The sequence below is a fragment of the Zalophus californianus genome, chromosome 7 (genome assembly GCF_009762305.2).
Source record: "Zalophus californianus isolate mZalCal1 chromosome 7, mZalCal1.pri.v2, whole genome shotgun sequence".
Lineage (NCBI taxonomy): Eukaryota > Metazoa > Chordata > Mammalia > Carnivora > Otariidae > Zalophus > Zalophus californianus.
This window is the reverse complement of record NC_045601.1, coordinates 36,370,944-36,390,399: the sequence shown is the minus strand read 5'-3', so window position 1 is coordinate 36,390,399 and position 19,456 is coordinate 36,370,944.

The window sequence follows — 19,456 nt, the reverse complement described above, 5'->3', positions numbered from 1 at the left end:
GATGAGGCATGTGCACCTAATGTAGATACACAAGGAATAAAACTTCTGGTCCAGGATCATCCTTCCAAATGGCTGTATTTATAAAGATTTTTGGAGCTGCACTGACACATCTGTTTTAGTACATCAACTTCTATTTTTGAACTGAGCTCCTGAGGTAGCTTGTCACAAAGACCTTTTAGAAAGCTCCATGTGTTTTCTAAAATTTTCTCCCTTTTAAATACTAATCCTGGGACATTTGTAGAGTCTGGGTATTTTTTCCTTTTACCAGTTTTTCAGTTTGGACTCTCAGGATTACTGATCATGGCAAAAAATGTTTGTTCAGACTGGTTTAAAAAAATAGGCATTTAAAAGCCTGTATACAATGTTTATCATGATTAGGAAGAAATTTCCAAATGCAAGTACAAGAAATCAAAATAATTAGAGGTGGGTTTTTTTATTCAAGGTCACCACCCTAAGTATACAGAAATTTCTTAAAATACTTGTGAATGTCCTTTTTTTTAGTACTGGAAGAAAAAATATTCTGTTGTGTCTCATTTAGCATTTTAGGATGTCCATGAAGCTGACTAAAAAGTTGAAACATGAAAACAAACTGAAAAAATAAAGTGACAAAAGCAGTATAGCTGATTAAAGACACTGACGATTAGAGGTGATAAAATGTGGAGCTCTGAGTATGCTCTGAGCAGCCTGGATATAATCAGCAAAGCATCTAAAAAGTTCATTGTTTAAATAATCCTGGTCTGAAAATGGGCCATCCACTATCTCTTGCTTATGGCATTGGAAGAGCAGAATGCGTTGGTCTACATACAATAGCGCCTCACATCCACAAGCTCTTTCAGGTAAAGCAGGTTATGAAAACATGAGCAGTACAACAGACTGTGGAGGCACTTCCTGTATCACAATGACAAGCTGAGGCAAAATACAGTGGAGTACTATTGCTGGGACTGTTCGATGATCGTAAGCGATAGAACATCATCATGTAAACTAAAGTGCAATAATGTGAAGCAAGAGGAAAAAAACCTATTGTCAACTTGAAAGCCAGGCAGAGAATATTCCCAATGGGCCAATTCATACATATTTTATAAAACAGGACTCAGTAGGACAATTGGTAAAATCTGTGCACTTATGTGCTACTCATAGAACATGAACAATGCCTGAAAAAGTGAGAATATTTAAAAAAATACATTTTGCCAATATAGAGTTGTAGAGATGAATTTGAAGAAGCTGAGAAATTATCATTAAGCAATATTACTACTTTCTAATTTGTAAAATTCAATAAGAAAAAGCTAAATAGGCCCAGAGAAAAAGTGGGCAAAAGATGGGATGAGAAAAGGCAATTATAAGTACAAATGGCTAATAAATTTACAAAAATGTTTATCCTCACAAGAATAAAAAATGAACATTAAAACTTTTTTGATTTATCAAATCAGGGGAAGACATGCAGAAACCATTTGACCAGTGTTAGACGTAGAGGGAGAAAATAGACACTGTCATTAACAGCTTTATGGCAAATTATTGCAGATTTTTTCATAGCAATTTGAGTGTATATATCAAAAATCTTAAAAATGTTCATGTCCTTGGATCCAAAAATCCCAATTAGAGGAATTTATTTAAAAGACATAATTGAGGGGTGCCTGGCTGGCTCAATAGATTGAGCGTGTGGGTCTTGATCTTGGGGTTGTGAGTTCAAGCCCCACATTGTGTGCAGAGATTAGTTAAATAAAAAAAAACCTTAAAAAAATAGACATAATTGAGCATGAATGGTAATATAGAGTGGCATGGAGAAAGTTCTAATTAGATTTCAGTTTTGTTTCCTTTTCCTACCAAAATCCTGAACTGGGATAATTCCCGGCTCCCTCCTCCAAGATTAACCTATAGAAAAAACACCATGAAAAAAATAGAAAAATGGAGAAATCTCTGGGGTAGCTGTGACGGTGATGGTGGCTTTTCCTTGGAGCAGGACGTAGCCAAGCAGAGAGAAAAAGAACCTACCTTAATTCCTGCCATTTACTAAGGAAGAAATCAGGGCAGCATGCAAGACACCTGCTTAGGAGTAGCTGAAGATAACAGGAGGGAACAGATTGACTTCTGAAGTCACATCCTCATGTTTCTTTTTCCAAACTACCAGGATCAATCAATTATAATCTAAAGAGAACCTCTTCCATATTCCGTTTCTCTCTGGGGAACAAAGGATACAATCCTCAACTGAAGAGTTGTTTTACTAGGTAAGAAGTAATTGACTGGGGTTTTCTGTTGGGGTTGGGGCTTTTCTACTTACGGCTTATCTACTTCTCACCCGCAAATGCAGTCTGACACTATGCAACGAAAGGAATTAAGCTTCCAGGAGAACATGAGCTTACGGACAAAACACAGTGGGCGGGAGTATTTCAAAGGAAAAGAGATATATTGGATCATGGATTACATTAAAAGTGAAATCATTAGAATAAATGGTAAAAGAAGTTATAATTAGTCTATAAACATACTGAACAAGATAAGACATTACTAGCATAACACAATAAAATATAAAAAAGTGCCCAACAGAATGTTGGGTATGAGAATTACAATGGTTGAAATAAAAAACACAATAAATCAGGGGCGCCTGGGTGGCTCAGTCAGTTAAGTATCTGCCTTTGGTTCAGGACATGATGCTGGGATCGAGGCCCTCATGGGGCTCCTTGCCCGGTGGGGAGCCTGCTTCTCCTTCTCCCTCTGTGTGCCCCTGCCCCTGTTTGTGTGCTCTCTCTCTCTGTGTCAAATAAAAAATAAAATCTTAAACACACACATACACACACAATAAATCAGATAAGAAACAGAATGGATACTCTTGAAGGACAATTTTATGAAATTAGAAACCAGATGATGAAACGCTTTCAGTGATGAAAAAAGACAGATAGAAAATGTTAAAATAAAAGCTAAGACATATAGAGACTGCTAATACCCACGGAAAAATGGGACTGAAAAAACATTTTAAGATATTTAGATAACATACCTTTCGCAGAATTTTAAAAAATGATGAAAAACAAAGTAAAGTAGAAAAGAGGAGCGGGAAAAAAGAGAAACTCACACTTAGATATATAATAATGAATTTAAGAACATAAAAAAATCATGATACATTCTAAAAACTTGCAGAAAAATATCAAATCACATATAATAATCAAACATCTTAGATATTTCACCACTAAGTGTTCTCAAAGCACTGAAGGAAAAGGCTTAGATCCTAGAATTTTGTATGTAGTCAAACTATCAATTAAATTTCAGAACATAACTAAATATTTTTTCTGAACTCTAAGGCCTTCAAAATTTTGCACAAAGACTAGCATTGAATGAGTTTTGGATCAAGTATTTTAAACAAGAGAAAAGATAAGTCCAAGAGCTGTTGCAAGAGATCTATGAAGTTCATGTGGGCAAATGAATAAAATTAATAAAAAACCTTGGTAAAACTTCTTTTTGTCTTAGAAAAAATACCAAAGATAAATGATGAAAGTATGTATGTGTATAATGTATATTGTAAATATATAAATATATACGCACATATTTTATATACCATATATTTATGTATAAATATAACTTAAAATATGTAAAATATGTATATTATCCAAAATGAAAATGGTAGGTAGTATCAACATGATGGGAGCTGGCGGGGTTGGAGAATGAGTTAATATATTATTGAGGGAGGCTATATTTTTAAAGTAGAGAAAAGTCTAAAATTCTGGTAAACTGTGACAAAAATGAAATAAAAAATTAAGATGGTAGAAATAGATGAACAAGAGAGTTTTTATATCTATAATAACAGATAAAACAATCTCTACAACATAAATTATTATTAAGGTAGGAGACAGTCAGTACATGTATATTCAATCAAACTGGAAAACTTGAAATAGATAAATTCATAGAAAAACATTTACCAGAACTTACTTAAGATGAACTATAAGGCTTCAACCATCTTTTCACTATTTTCTAATTTAAAAAGTAGTTAAACATCTTCACACAAAAGAAACAGATTTTACAAAAATTTTAAGAAGCATATAATTCTGACTTTATTTGGACTCTATAATGGAATAATGGATTAAGTGCAGATACTGTCAGTGTATTCTAGAAGTGTGCTGTCTAATATGGTAGCCACTAACCATATGTGACTATTCAGAATCAAATAAAATTCAAATTCATTTCCCAGTTACACCAGTCACATTTCTAAATCTTCAGTAACTACTTGTGATTACCGGCCATCATACTGGACATTACAGGTAATAGAACTTTTCCACCATTACAGAAAGTTCTGTCGGGCAATGCTGTTCTAGAGATCAGAACGCTAATAACAAAAACAAACAAAGCTATCATGAGAAAGTAAAATAAAAAACCCATTTTACATATGAATATAGATGCAAATATCCTAAACAAAACATTATCACATTGAGTCAAATAGGAGTTTATTTATTTTATTTTATTTTATTTTATTTTATTTTATTTTATTTTATTTTTTTAAAGATTTTATTTATTTGACAGAGAGAGAGACAGCGAGAGAGAGAACACAAGCAGGGGCAGTGGGAGAGGGAGAAGCAGGCTTCCCGCCGAGCAGGGATCCCAGGACCCTGGGATCATGACCTGAGCCGAAGGCAGATGCTTAACGACTGAGCCACCCAGGTGCCCCCAAATAGGAGTTTAAAAAGAGAAAAAACATAGCTCAGGTGTAAAGAATATAAGGATTAATAAAATTAGAAAAATTCATATCTGCAATTTGTCATACTAATAGATTAAATAAAATGTAATTATCCAAAGACACAGACAAGATATGATAAAACTCAGCATCTATGATTAAAAGAAAAATTAAAACTTGTTAACTGAGAATATAAAGTAACTACCTTTAACACTAATAAAATGTTTCTACAAAAATTAAACATTATCATCTTCTAACCACGTTAGACAAGTTGGTACTGGATTTGTCTTCTCTTTGTAAACAACTGAAAAATAAAACAAAAGAAACAGTAAACATGGGTTTGGACACAGTACCAGGAAACACAGGACTGCTATCCCCGAGAAAAGCAAAACATACAGGATGAGCTCTCAAGGTGCCCAGGCTTCCTGCCGCGAGGCACTTTCCTGACCACAGGGTAAATAAGGGGAGCCCAATCAGAGCATGGCAATCAAGTTGAGTGCAGGAGGTAGAGAACAGAGTTTAGGGAGGTCAGGCAGCAGGCACTTGGGTCACAGAGTATCAGAAATCTGTATAGAGTTCCCTGGAGTCTATGCCTTGACACAACCTAGGCAAGCGTAAGGGGAAACATCAAAAGGCTGGGCAAAACCAGCTCCAGGTAGCTGAAGCTTAACGATACCCAAGAAGAAAGGGCACTGGACGTGACGTTCATGCAGAAAATATGGAAGACATTTTTCCTCATTAAAAAAAAAACAAAAACAAAACCTTTAAAGTGTAAGTGACTGTTTAAAACAAAAATAATAATTAGTTGGCAAGGGTGGTTTATAACACATGTAGAAATCAAATGTATGACAAGAGTAGCACAAAAGCTTGGTGAGGGTGGACCTCTCCCACCTGGGTCCTAGACGCACCATGACTAGGTGAGAAGGAAGCGCATACCCAACCCATGACCTGAAGCTCGGGGCGTGCTGGGACTTGGGAGCTCATTTCTTTCCCTAGCTCCATATGTGACTGGAAGTCTCTACTGGTCTGCATATCATGTGTGGAACAGGTGCAGAGGGAGAGGAAAGAAATGACCAGGTTGGTACAAGAGGAGTCAGTGCTTCCCAGCAGGTGGTGGTGGCAAGCCATAGACGGTCCTTTGTTTGTGTCCAGTTGAGAGAGTTCTGGTTACTGTGACCAAGGGTAAACTAGCAAGCTGAACTGTCCAGTGTATCAGTATTTTCATGCCTTAAAAATTAAGAAAAGTTATTTATCTCTGTGCAGTACAAACAGGTCTTCAACTTCTGTTGTACCTCAATTTACTACATTTTATTCTATTTATTCTCAGCATAAAGATGAGCAATGGACAATGAACATGGAGAGGTTTACAGAAGTGTTTATGGTAATATAACTGGTGTAGGTCCTACAGGGTTTTCTGCAGCTGTTCCTCTAAAGCATGGCTACTAAACATAAAAAGGACATCTGTGTGTGTCTAGCTGAGGGTGCCATTCAAAGTGGAGCTCAGACTTTCTCAGGAGCTTGACTTGATTCATGTGCTTTGGAAGAACTATTTCCAGGCTGGAAGGAGAAAGGGACTTGGAACTTCTATAACAATTGGAATTTTAACAGAGAAATATAGAATTTGGAATTTTAACAGAGATTTGGAATTTTAACAGAGAAATATAGAATTCCTAGGCCATATCTCCCAGGTCTTTTAATGTATAATTATGGCATTGTATTTTACACTTGGGACATTTAGTGACCTGGATGGAAGAAAAAACAGAAACTCTGGGTGTTGAAGTATACCTTATCTGGTTATCCTGCTGCTGAGGTCGTTTTCAGTACACTCAACATTGTAAGAACACACATTCTTTTCAAGTGCTATTGAAATATTCTGCATGAGGGCGCCTGGGTGGCTCAGTCAGTTAAGCGTCTGCCTTTGGCTCAGGTCATGATCCTGGAGTCCCAGGATCAAGTCCCGCATCGGGCTCCCTGCTCAGCGGGGAATCTGTTTCTCCCTCTGATCTTCCCCCCTCTCATGCTCTCTGTCTCTCTCATTCTCTCTCTCAAATAAATAAAATCTTAAAAAAATATTCTGTAAGATAGACTATATGGTCAACCAAAAAATCAAACAAACAAAAATCCAAAACAAAAAAACAACAAGCCTTGATATAAAAAGGATTTAAAATATGTAATATATATTCTTTACAATAACTCATTCCAGGGACTATAGAACTAAATTAAAAATCAATTAAAAAAGATATCTGGAATGTCCCCCCTAATATTACAAAAATTACAACACACTTAAATATCTCATGAGCTGGAGAAGTGAGCACAATGTAAGTTAGAAAGAATTTGTATTCAATGAAAATAAGTACAACGCATCAAAATTTGTGAAGTGCAACGAAAGCAGTGCTTAGAAGGAAGTACACTTGTATACACTTGTATAAAACTTATACACTTACATAAAAATTTTTAAAAGGCTCACAATTAATGGCCTAAACTGTCTTCTGAAACTATGAAAACGACATCAAATTAAACACAAAGCACAGTAGGGGCGCCTGGGTGGCTCAGTTGGTTAAGCGACTGCCTTCGGCTCAGGTCAGGATCCTGGAGTCCCGGGATCGAGTCCCGCATCGGGCTCCCTGCTCGGTGGGGAGTCTGCTTCTCCCTCTGACCCTCCTCCCTCTCATGTGCTCTCTCTCTCTCTCATTCTCTCTTTCAAATAAATAAATAAATCTTTAAAAAAAATAAACACAAAGTACGGTAAATAAAAAGGAAACACTAAAAAGTGTAAATCAATTAACTATAAAATGAGTGAACAGCAAAAAAAAAAATCAACAGAATCAATGATTTTCAAAAGTCAATACAGTTGATAAATGTGCAGTTTGGTGAAGAAAAAAGAATAGGACACAAATTACCAATATCAGGAATGAGACAAGATATCACTACATATTTTACCAACATTAAAAGATAATAATACACAAATCTATGCAAGTTTGAAAACAGGTAAAACTGATAAATTTCTTGAAAGATTAAAACACAAAACTAGCACAAAAATAAATAGAAAATCTCAATAGTCATATGCTAAATAAAGAAGTGGGAGATGTCATTTAAAAAAATCCCTACACACAGTAAAAACTTTCCAGGCCCAGATGTTTTCATTAGTGAATTCTCTCAGACATGCAAGGAAAGAAAAATACAGTCTTACACACAAACTCTTTCTGAAAATAACAGAAGAGAGTAATTATCAAGTCATTTATGAGGACTGCATTACCCTGTTATCATCACCGAAAACAGGAACAGGAAATTACAGTCCAATGTGCCTCACGAGCAGATACAAACTAATTGTAATATTAGCAAATTGAATCCAGCTGTATATAAAAAGGGTCCATGGAGCTTCCAGATTGGTGAATGCATGCAAGAGTGTGTTACATTCAGAGAGGGCGAGGAAGCTCCATGACCCTCCCCCCATCCCTTGCCCAAATGCATCTTTTCCATTTGACTGTTCCTGAGCTGTATCCGTTATAATAAACCAGTAAATGTATGTCTAAAAAAAGGGGGGGGTTCCTACATTATGGACAAATATAGTTCATCCTAGCATAGTAGCTTAATTTGCTCTTTGAGAATTGATTAATGTAATTTATTATATTAACAGACCTTGGGGGGGAAATGTAAGATCATCCCCATAGGTTTAAAAAACTCAGCTGACAACATTCAGCACATTTTTGTGATTAAAAAGAAGGAGACCAGGAATTGAAAGGTACTTTCACAAGATGAAAAAGTACATCTGTGAAAAATCCATGGATAATGTCTAATGGCAGGGACTGCATTTCACCTAAGACCAGAATCCAAGCAAAAATGTCCACTCTTACTGCTTCTATATTTTATTGGAGGTTGTAGGTAGTACAAATAAATAAGAAAAATAAAGTTGTGCAGATTGAAAAACAAAGAATAAGTGTCTTTTGGGGCGCCTGGGAGGCTCAGTCATTAAACGTCTGCCTTCGGCTCAGGTCATGATCTCAGGGTCCTGGGATCGAGCCCCGCATCAGGCTCCCTGCTCCGTGGGAAGCCTGCTTCTCCCTCTCCCACTCCCCCTGCTTGTGTTCTCTCTCTCGCTGTGTCTCTCTCTGTCAAATAAATAAAATCTTAAAAAAAATAAGTGTCTTTCTTCTCAGACATGATTTTGTAGATAAAAATACTAAATAATCTTAAAAAAGAAGCTACTGCATAAATTTAGCAAGACCAAAGGAAATCAAAATCAATATACAATGTTTAATTGTATTTCTCCATACTAGCAATGAACAGTTGGAAATTACATTAATTTTTAAAATCTGCTTACAATACTCTCCCAGACATAAAATTTTTAGGGATAGGTCTACCAAAATATATGCAAAAGATAAATACTGACAGCTATAAACATTGCTAAAGAAATTACAGAAGACATAAATGAAAAGGTATATCATGATTATCAACTAGAAACCTCAGTGTTGTTAAATTTTCAATTCTCTAATTGAATGCAGTTCTAATTAAAATCCCAGGAGACTCTTCCCAGAAACTACAAAAGAGTCGATTTATTAGGAAGAAATAGCAATTATAAATCAATTAACTTAAAATTATAAATATGTACACAGCTATGAAGAGAGCACCAAAATAAATGAAACAGAATCTAACAGAATTAAAGGAAGAAATTTACCATTCAACAACATTAGTTGGAACTTTAATACCACACTCTCAATAACGGAGAGAACCAGGAAGAAACTTAGGAATGACCCAGAAGAATTGATTAACATTATCAACCAACCGAGCATAATTCACATCTATAGAACACCACCCAACAGCAGAATTACATATGGAATTGTAATTGTTAGACACAATTAAATTTAATTAAGCCCTAATAAGTAATGGGATGTATCGAATACAAAAGGGTTTGCAATGGAACTGCCTTGTGAACACCAACACTCTATAATATACTTTAGGTTGTGTGAACATGGATTTATTTATTTATGATTGTTTATACTCCAATTCAACATCATGAAAGCCAGATGGCATGTAAATATAAACAACAATGCAACAATATCCAACGTGCCCATCCAAGTGGTCATTTATCTGAGCTTAGAGGAGGAAGAGTTCTCATGTAGACAAGGAAAGCCGCAGAGAGAAGGGATTGTGCTGTGTGTTGAAGGTAGGTTAACATTTTAAAAATTGTGATCAGAAAGGAAGCTAAATCCCACACAGAGAAATGTATATTAGTCAAGAGGAAAGTATTCCTTTAGCATTTGTAGGAAACATAACACCTAGTTTGATTGAGAGAGGTTGTTTCAAAAGTTTTTGGGTTTTTTTTGTTGTTGTTTTTAGTAAGCTCTATGCCCAACATGAGGCTTGAACTCTCCCTGAGATCAAGAGTCACAGGCACTACCAACTAAGCCAGAGCCCCTCAAGAAATTTTTAGGTCCAGATTATGGCACTTCTGAATGCCAACCTAAAATATTGGAGTTTAAGAAGGTTGATTAAAAGTCTTGCAGTCTGGGGTACCTGGGTGGCTCAGTCGTTAAGCATCTGCCTTCCGCTCAGGTCATGATCTCAGGGTGCTGGGATCCAGCCATGCATTGTGCTCCCTGCTCCACGAGAGGCCTGCTTCTCCCTCTCCCACTCCCCCTGCTTGTGTTCCCTCTCTCACTGTGTCTCTCTGTCAAATAAATAAATAAAATCTTAAAAAAAAAAAGTCTTGAAGTCCTGTGGAAAATGACTTTGAGATCATGTTTCTATGGGATGGTCCTTAAACTGACTCACTAGTAATTCTTTCCACTCTTTTCCAAACCCCTTATAGTTATTTTAATGGTGAAACACTAATGAATTGTAGCAATGTCCCAGTCTTTAAAATTCTAGAATTTTGCAGGTTTTTCAATTTCTGTTTAGAGTGTTCTTCCCCTAGTTTCCTTGGTTAATTTCTGTTTATCCTAATATTCTGCAAGGTCTTCCCTGACTCCTACTCTGGATTAGGCCCTTTTCCTAGTTCCTAGTCTGGATTAGGCACTCTTCTTATTTATTGCATTATCTCAAGAACATAGTTTATATAAGAAGAATGATTAGAATTCATACAGGTAGCTTTGCTATTAATTGACCGTTTAATTGCTTATGTAAACATCAAAACCTAAAGATAATCCTATGAATAACTGCAATACAAATCATATCTGTCTTTAATAGTGCATGAAGTGATTTTTTTCCCAGAAGTTTTCCATAGGTTACTGTGAAGTTTCTTACCAACAATAAAATATGGACAACTAGTAAGACTGTAATCATGCACCTCTTCTGAATCTCTTGACTAATAGGAAAAGTGCTAACATGACATTAACGTTAATACAGGTAATTATGAAGATAGTTTTGATGATGATGGTGATGGTTTGTAACAAAAGTGAAAAATATTGAGTTGATTACATTGTCAATATATGTAATAATCTAATTGTTGTCCTTGAAAAATATGCTTTTATTAGTGAGAACATGGTTATGGAAGTTGATTTGCAAAGAGACTGCTTAGACATAAATCTGTGCTAATAAATACATAGGAGGCACTGAAAGAAGTTTTAAGAAAGACTGCATATCAAGTATTGCTCCATACTTGAAAGTCCCATTCCTGACACATCATCAGATGTCTAATATTAATCTGATGACAGTGGTCATGTCAACAGTGGTAAACTCTATTCTTCAGTGTCCTCAAACGACCAGATTCAATGAGTATTTAATGCACATACCTAAATATATCTGTATGTATTTATGCATGTATGTATGTATAGATCTTAGATTAAACCGGAATTATGTTTTTATGAATAAATAAGATGTACTAGGATATTTATAGTCAATCCTTATCCTACCATTGTTTTATAGAAATAAATCATAATGCTATGTATGGTCTTTATTTAACTTCTTGAGTGTGAATGCTCATACTTTCACTACATAATCTTAATGTGTTTGATTACAGGATATTTGGCTCAGACTCTACTTAAGGTTACAAAACACAAATATTACCTTTTTAAAATCTGAAAAAAATTTTATTCTAAATTGCTGGTGTGTTTGTATCAATTGTCCATTGCTATGTTACAAACCACCCCAAAACTTAGCAGCTTATAACAACATTCACTTGCGAGCTCAACATTTGTGGGTCAGCAGTTAAGGTTAGGCTTAGCTGGGCAGATTTCTGTTGGTCTTGCCTTGGCTCAGTAATGTGACTTCAGCAATCTGGTGGCTAAATTGAAACTGGATTGTCTAGAATGATCTCCGGTTTGGAGGATGGTGGGTTGTTGTCTGATTCTCCACCACATGCCTCTTCAGCAAGCTAGATGGATGTCTCCAAAAGGCCAACAGCAAGGTGTCTTAAGGTCTAGACTGAGAAACTGCTCACCATTGCTTTCACTGCATTCTATTGGCCAACGCAAATCACAAATCATCCAATACCCCCAACCTCCACCAGGCTAACGCATGTCAAGTAAAAGTGTGAAATACTGCTGGGGGATCTAAACAGGCCGACTCTCCCTGAAGCATAGCACACCACAAAAGGAAAATCTAAAGATGAAGATGGAGGGAGACTTAAAAAAATTGTCTGGCAAACCAGCTCCCAATATAAAATACAAAGTATCATTATAGGAATTTGAAGCCTCTGGTTCACTGAGTGCAACCATAGCAACAACACAAATATCACATCCCCACTAAAGGCCTAACAGAAAGTCAGGTGTGCCCACATTCAAGCCAAAACTATTTAACTCTAGTGTTTGTCTCAAAAACCATTTGTCATTTTTCTGGCTTCAGGGTTTCCTTGGCCTGAGATGATCTAAATCCCAGTAGTTCAGAATTCAATGTAACCTTTGTACAAAGACAGATTAATATTTGTTATTCTGTTTGATATGTTGCCATGTTCAAAACATTTCAGGCGTAAGAAAAATCAAGGAAATAAATGTACTTTCAAAGCTACAAAGAAATTAGCACCAGATTCAGAAATGTCCTGGATGTTTAAACCATCTCAAAAGGATTTTAAACATGTAGGTTAATATGTTAAGGTCTCTAGAGGAAGAGGTGGTCAACATATAAGCTCATACAGGTAATTTCAGCAAAGAGATAAATAAATGGAAATGTTAAAAATCAGCACAGTAGCAGAGATGAAGAATGCCTATGACAGGTTCATCAAGACACTTCCCTGAGGCAACAAAAATTGGTGAACTTGAAAATAGGTGAATAGAAATTACCCAAACTGAAATGAACAAAAGATAGAGTAGGGGAAAAACAGAACAGAGAAAACAGAATGGGGTGGAAGAATTATCTGAAGTATTAATTGCTAAAAATTTTCTGGAATTAATGACAAACATAAAAAAAATAAAAAAAAAAACATGGATCACGGAAAACACCAAACAGGATTCATAAACAAATAATTAGTATATTACATTTGAGCTGCTGAAAACAAAAGATTAAGAGAAACTCCTGAAAGTATCCTGAGAAAAAAATATACAGTACATCGTCCATTATTCTTCAGAGTAACCAAGCTCCTCTTTCTATCCTTGCTTCTCCTTACACTGGCCTATTCAGAATACATTTCATTTGCTAAAGATAAATGAAATTAAGTACATTGAAAGAATTATCTACTGCCTGCAATGTGCTAAATCACAGAAGATTTGTGAAGGGCGGAACTTGAACTGACATAAAAAGTATGATAGTGTTTTTATTTTTTAAAAGATTTTATTTATTTATTTGACAGAGAGAGACACAGCGAGAGGGAACAGAAGAAGGGGGAGTGGGAGAGGGAGAAGCAGGCTTCCTGCGGAGCAGGGAGCCCGATGTGGGGCTCGATCCCAGGACCCTGGGACCATGACCTGAACTGAAGGCAGACGCTTAACGACTGAGCCACCCAGGCGCCCCAAAAGTATGATAGTGTTAAGTGGAGATGAGAAGAGGGAAGATATAATCAGACAGAGAGTGAAAAGAGCAAAATAGCTTATTCAAAGAAACAATGAATGTGTTGTTTCTATGATATAGAGGATAGCTGGGCAAGGTTGTGAAGCTCACAGGTAAGCAAACTGCTATAGTCTTGACTTGGTCAAGTGGACAGTAGGGTTTAAAGTAATGTTTTGAGTTGTCATAACAAGATCAAGAGTGCTGAGACTTATTCAGAATGCACTGTGTATGATGGATTGGAACAGGAGGACAAAGGATTAGGGACAACAGTACCCCAGCTTGTCAGTGTTCCAGGGATGGAGTGATAACTCTTAGAATTCAGTTGTCAAGAATAAAAGGTAAGGTCAGTGATATAAAAGGGGAAAATTTAAAGAGATAACCAATAAGACTTGTAGAAAACTGATGGTAATCATGGGGACAGTGCCTTCTATCAAGGAGTAAGAGTTAGATAATAAGAATCATGTCAGTATGATTTATTTTGTATTTTCTTCTTTTTCTTCTAGGATTTCATACTGGGTGTCTAGTGATAGTCCCCTGTTGTGGCTCCAGATCTTACAGAAAGTTTACCCTGCACCAGTCAATGCATTCAGGTACATCTTTACTTTTAAAAATGTTTATAGTCTATAATTTTCAAATACATTCATGCCTTTGTTCCAATGAAGATGCGGTTTTGGTGTTTTATGTTTGGTTGTTCGTTTTCGTTTTTCCTTTTTTCCTTTTATATTTCATGCCATAATGGAAGGAATAAAGATAATTTTACACAGGAGTTAATAAAAGCCCATTTCAGACAGAAAGTATATCCAAGGAACAGTTAACCAGGAAAAATATGACCTATCTGCTATACTATTACACTTGTATAAATACATCTTATGTGATTAAAAATAGCAATAAAATATCTTTTATATGCTCTTAAGTATAGGTCTGGTAAGTATTTGGGGATATTTTATTTTAAAAAGGTCAACCTTATGTTCTATTTTTGGCAATTTAAGAAATTTTATTGATTACTCTGACATGAAAACATGTGCTTCGCCTGCAAAAAGAACCTTTAAATGTCACTACTGTTTGACCAAACGGGGAACAGAAGGATGAAAGCATTGAAGTAATTCAAGAATATGATCAAATCACGCATAAGTCAAGGCACATACTTAGAATATGGAGGTGAGTCAAACATGTCTCTGGTTGGTGTTTAATTCTGATAAAAATGGCTTTATGATTTTATTTTTGAATGGATTTATATTCTTACTCCTTTTGTCTACATCCTCTCTCATCCATGTTTCCCAATGACTTGCCGAAGTAGAAAATGGTTTTATTATCCTTGTTTTGTAGAAAAAAATTCAGAATCAGAGTCCCCAAGTGCACACTACTAGTGCAAGTTTGAAACAAGGACACATGTCTTCTGGCTTTAATTTTCTGGCAGTTTCCACAAACATTTGTCATTTAATACTTTCAATCAGAATTATAGGCAAAGAATCTTGACAAATGCCTTGATATGAATAAAACGCTGGAGTTGTTTAAGCATAATTTCATTCTTAAATATTTTTTTCCTATAATCTGATTTATTATTTTGTGGCACGATATAGTATAGCCTACAAAAGCCTTGGCTCTGACCTCAGGCAGACCTGGGATCAGGCTTTCCCATTTGCATCCTGAGTGATTCTGGGTAAGTGCTTTGATCCTGATAAGTCCCTATTATGAAGTAGATATTAGCGTTCATCTCACGTGGATCTTTTGGAGTTTGAGTTATTGCATGTACACATGTGTTTCAAACAAAAATACAGGTCGAGCTGTTTTCCTGTTTGTGCTTCATATTTAAATACAAATTTTCTATCCAATAATCGAATCCAAATTTTCTATGTTATCACAAACTTCCAAAGACGTGAAACAGTAATGATTAGTGGATATAAGAGTAGGTAGCACTACGTCTACATTACAGGTAAGGAAAGAGTCAGAGAGATACTGAAAGATATCATTAGAATGTCAGTTCAGAGAAGTAACAAATCCTGCAAAAAAAATTGTATTGTACAAGATAAAATTTCATTCCTTCTTTAGAAACAGTAGTCCAGAGGTGTGTAGTCTAGAGCTCCATGAGTATCAGAAACCTAGGTTCTTCTATGTTCTTGTTCCTCCACCCTTTTCCCTACTTCATAATCTAAGAGGGTTTGTCAGTCTCAAGTTATTCCAGCCAGTGGAAGGAAGAAGGAATAAATAAGAAAAGACAAACTCATTTAAGCAGCTTTCCTGAAAGTTGCAACATCACATTTTGGCTGGCAGTCAATTGGACAAAAATTAATCACATAGCCACAGCTTTGCTGTATGTGAGAGGAACTAACATAACTTTTCTTCCCAAAAAGACTGTCCTGGCACTAAAAACATCATCGTTGCCTTACTAAGAAAAAGAGAGGAAATGACTATTGGTGTATGTACCTAGCAGTCCATGCCATGATAAGTTGGACGTTCACTTGGGGCTTACTTGGAAGCTTCTAATTATTTTCTCTTTGACTAGTTCAATACACCTATCTATGCTGTTCACAGTTTTCTGGATTAGAAAATCCAGCTTCTTCTATTGACTTTATGATTTCTTGTAGTATCTTTAACAAATATCTTACTTCAGTGTGTATTCTTATTTTCCCACTGTATGTAGGAATCCAATGCCCATCATGTCCATAAGGACTGTGCAGATTTAGCCCTACAATTCCCTATAAATTGCTCATTTGTTTTGGGGTGGGGTCTTGTTTTAAAAAACCTTTTTCTTTTTGTTAGTCCAATGACCTGTCTGCTTATATGCTTATGGTTACAGTATCCCACTGAGGACTCTGGATGTGGATGACTCTCATGTGTTACTTTAATCATTAAGGTTTAATATCAGTAAGGGGAAGTTGCCTCTCATTCTTATTAGCCCTTATTTTTAGAGTTTTCTTATTTTCTCAACTTTTTTTTAGAGACTTTAGACTTAGCTGTACTACTTCTAAAAATTCTGTTAATATTTCTCATTGTGATTGTGTTGAATTTATCAATTAACATCTTGATAATGTTGAGTTTTTTCATTTAAGAACATGGCATGACTTAAACTTGTTCAGTTTTATTTTGTGTCTCTCATGAGTGTCTAAAGATTTTTTCCCCAAATTTATCTAACACATTTAAATTTATTCCTAGATATTTCAGTCCCTTTGTTGACTTTTATTTTATTTTACTTTAAAGATTTTATTTATTTATTCATGAAAGACAGAGAGAGACAGAGAGAGAGAGAGAAGCAGAGGGAGAAGCAGGCTCCCCGCTGAGCAGGGAGCCTGATGTGGGACTCGACCCTAGGACCCTGGGATCATGACCTGAGCCGAAGGCAGATGCTTAACCATCTGAGCCACCCAGGCGCCCCCCTTTGTTGACATTTTAAATGGGAACTTTTCCTCCAATATATTTATTCTTTTATGCTCCTAAGTGTTTTTATATTAAAACTACTGATTTATATATATTAATTTAGTACATGGCCAATGTTGGCATTTGGTTCTAGAAAAATATGTCTTATAATATACACCCATGTGTTAATTTTTTATAAAGATGGAATATATTTTCTTGATATCCAGAATGCTTATTCTTGATCCAGAGTAAAAAACAGTAATTTTCACCACTTCCCCTTTATATTAATATGTTTGGAAAGTTGAATAATCAGTGATCAGAAGACCATTGGGTAAATAAAATGACAGGAGTAAAGCAGTTATATCCTGCTGAGGGATAGTCAGTGTGGACCATGCCAGAAGTAAGCCTCACTTTTGACCTGCTGGGAAACAGGGTTTTCTGATGATGCTAATAATCAGACTTTCATACTGCTTATTTGTGAGGACATTATTTTTACTTTGTGCAGGTGAAACCCAAATAACTGTGCTAGAAGTAAGATGGAAAGTTGTTTCTGTCTCAGGTCAAATCCAGATGTAGGGACTCAGTTATATTTCGTGGTTGCACAGTCTTCTGGGACTCATGCAATCTCCAGCTTTGCTTTTTGTTACCCCCAAGATGGTATTATTGTCCATAAGCATTGAGATGGAATTATAGCCATCTCATCTACATTCCAAGCCACAGAATAGAGGAAGGGATGAAAAAGTGGCCTTCCCCTTTTTTTATGGGATACATGGACACCATTTCCATTCATGTCCCAGTGGCTGGCACCTAGTAATGTGGTTACTTATGCAAGAGATACTGGAATTGTAGCCTTAATTCTGGATTATCCATGTTCCCAGATAACATTTAAGGATGAAAGAAAACTGGGAATTAACTAGGAGTTTTTGCCAACAGACTGGCTTGGTCTATTGGGTACATAAGCACACTTCAAGCTTCTGAAAATAATTCATAGTAAAGTTAACCATTGTTATATTATTATTCTGAGTTCTATAGACTGTATATTTATGCTGAAATCTGTGACACTTCTGTTTGAATTGTTGCCTGTATGTGAAACATGATGATTATTTTCAGCCATAAAAAAAAAGAGACTTCTACTAAATGGAACATTCTTTTTTTTTTTCAGTATATATTGACACATTATTATAAATCCTAGTATATCAACCGTCATATTATGTGTGCAACACATTAAAGCTTGTTTTTTCAATGATAAGGGAGTACCCCAATATCATGGTGATATATTTTGTAATCACAGTGTAGATTAGGAAACCCTGGAAGGTTTCTGTTGACAGTCGTCTTATTTATAATATTATAGGTCAGCCTAACCTATTTTTTAGATTCTGACGCAGAAGGAGTTGCAAAATTCAACTATTTTATATGTTAGCTAATATATCAATTTCCTTTACATTACCCCCCAAACACTAGTTCAATAGCCTCTGTGTGGAAAAAACTCAGCACTTTAAGACAGTCCATTCCTTTTTAATTAAATTATAATATCAGGGAATTTCTTTTTTATATTGTTGACACTTATACACCCAAAATTAAAACCTGTTAGACTTTGTCTTTTCCTCTAGGATCTAGAGATACATGATTCAATATGGGGGCTAGAAGTTTTTATGTTCACTAAACATACTAAATAAATGTTTAAAACGTTTTTTCTTAGCCTTTGGTGAGAGATAACTAGCGGGTATCTGAAGGTTTTCATTCAGACACCTATGTTTAAACATGCTCTAGAAGACTCACAAGATTCAGCATATGATTATACTCATGGCTAAGGTTCTTTATGGTGATGTAGTAAGAACACACAGCTGAATGAAAGGGGAAAAGACACAGGCAGAGTCTGGAGGAATGCATGTGTAGATTTCTACACTTCTCCCATGAGAAGTCACACAGAGCACACTTTTCCCCCAGTAACAGGACAGCAATATGTGTGTTATGTTTCTGCCCAGGGATGCCCACTAAAGAGGTAGTACCCAAGCTATTTACTGGGTGCTGGTCATACATGAAAGTTCCAGATTCTACAAAGAAAGCAGGTGTTGGGCATAAACCACATTATTTGCACAGTCTAGGTACAGTGAATCACTTGTCATTTAACTGTTGACTGGGAACTTTGAGAGCCAAGTAGACAGATACCAGCCAAGTGCCAACCTTGCAAGTTGGTTTTTTAAACTATAGCATTCTCAGGCTTGCTATGTAAACTCTTTTCTGCAGACATAGGTAACTGCCCATATCTTTAAATTTCTAGATGAATAAAGTCGAGATATATGTGTAGGAGTGTATTTCATTTAATAGGCATAAGAACACAATGTAAACTTAATAGTAGTTTTCTGAAAATTTCTAGAATGTTTATTCACTCAACAATAAAATTTTCAACAGCTTGTTTGGACTATCATGTGAATAACGAACTATATTAGTAAGTTTATTATCAGTAAATCCATTTATTATTTAGCAAGAGAGGCACCCTATTTTCATTGGTAAGGCCTTCCCATCTTCATT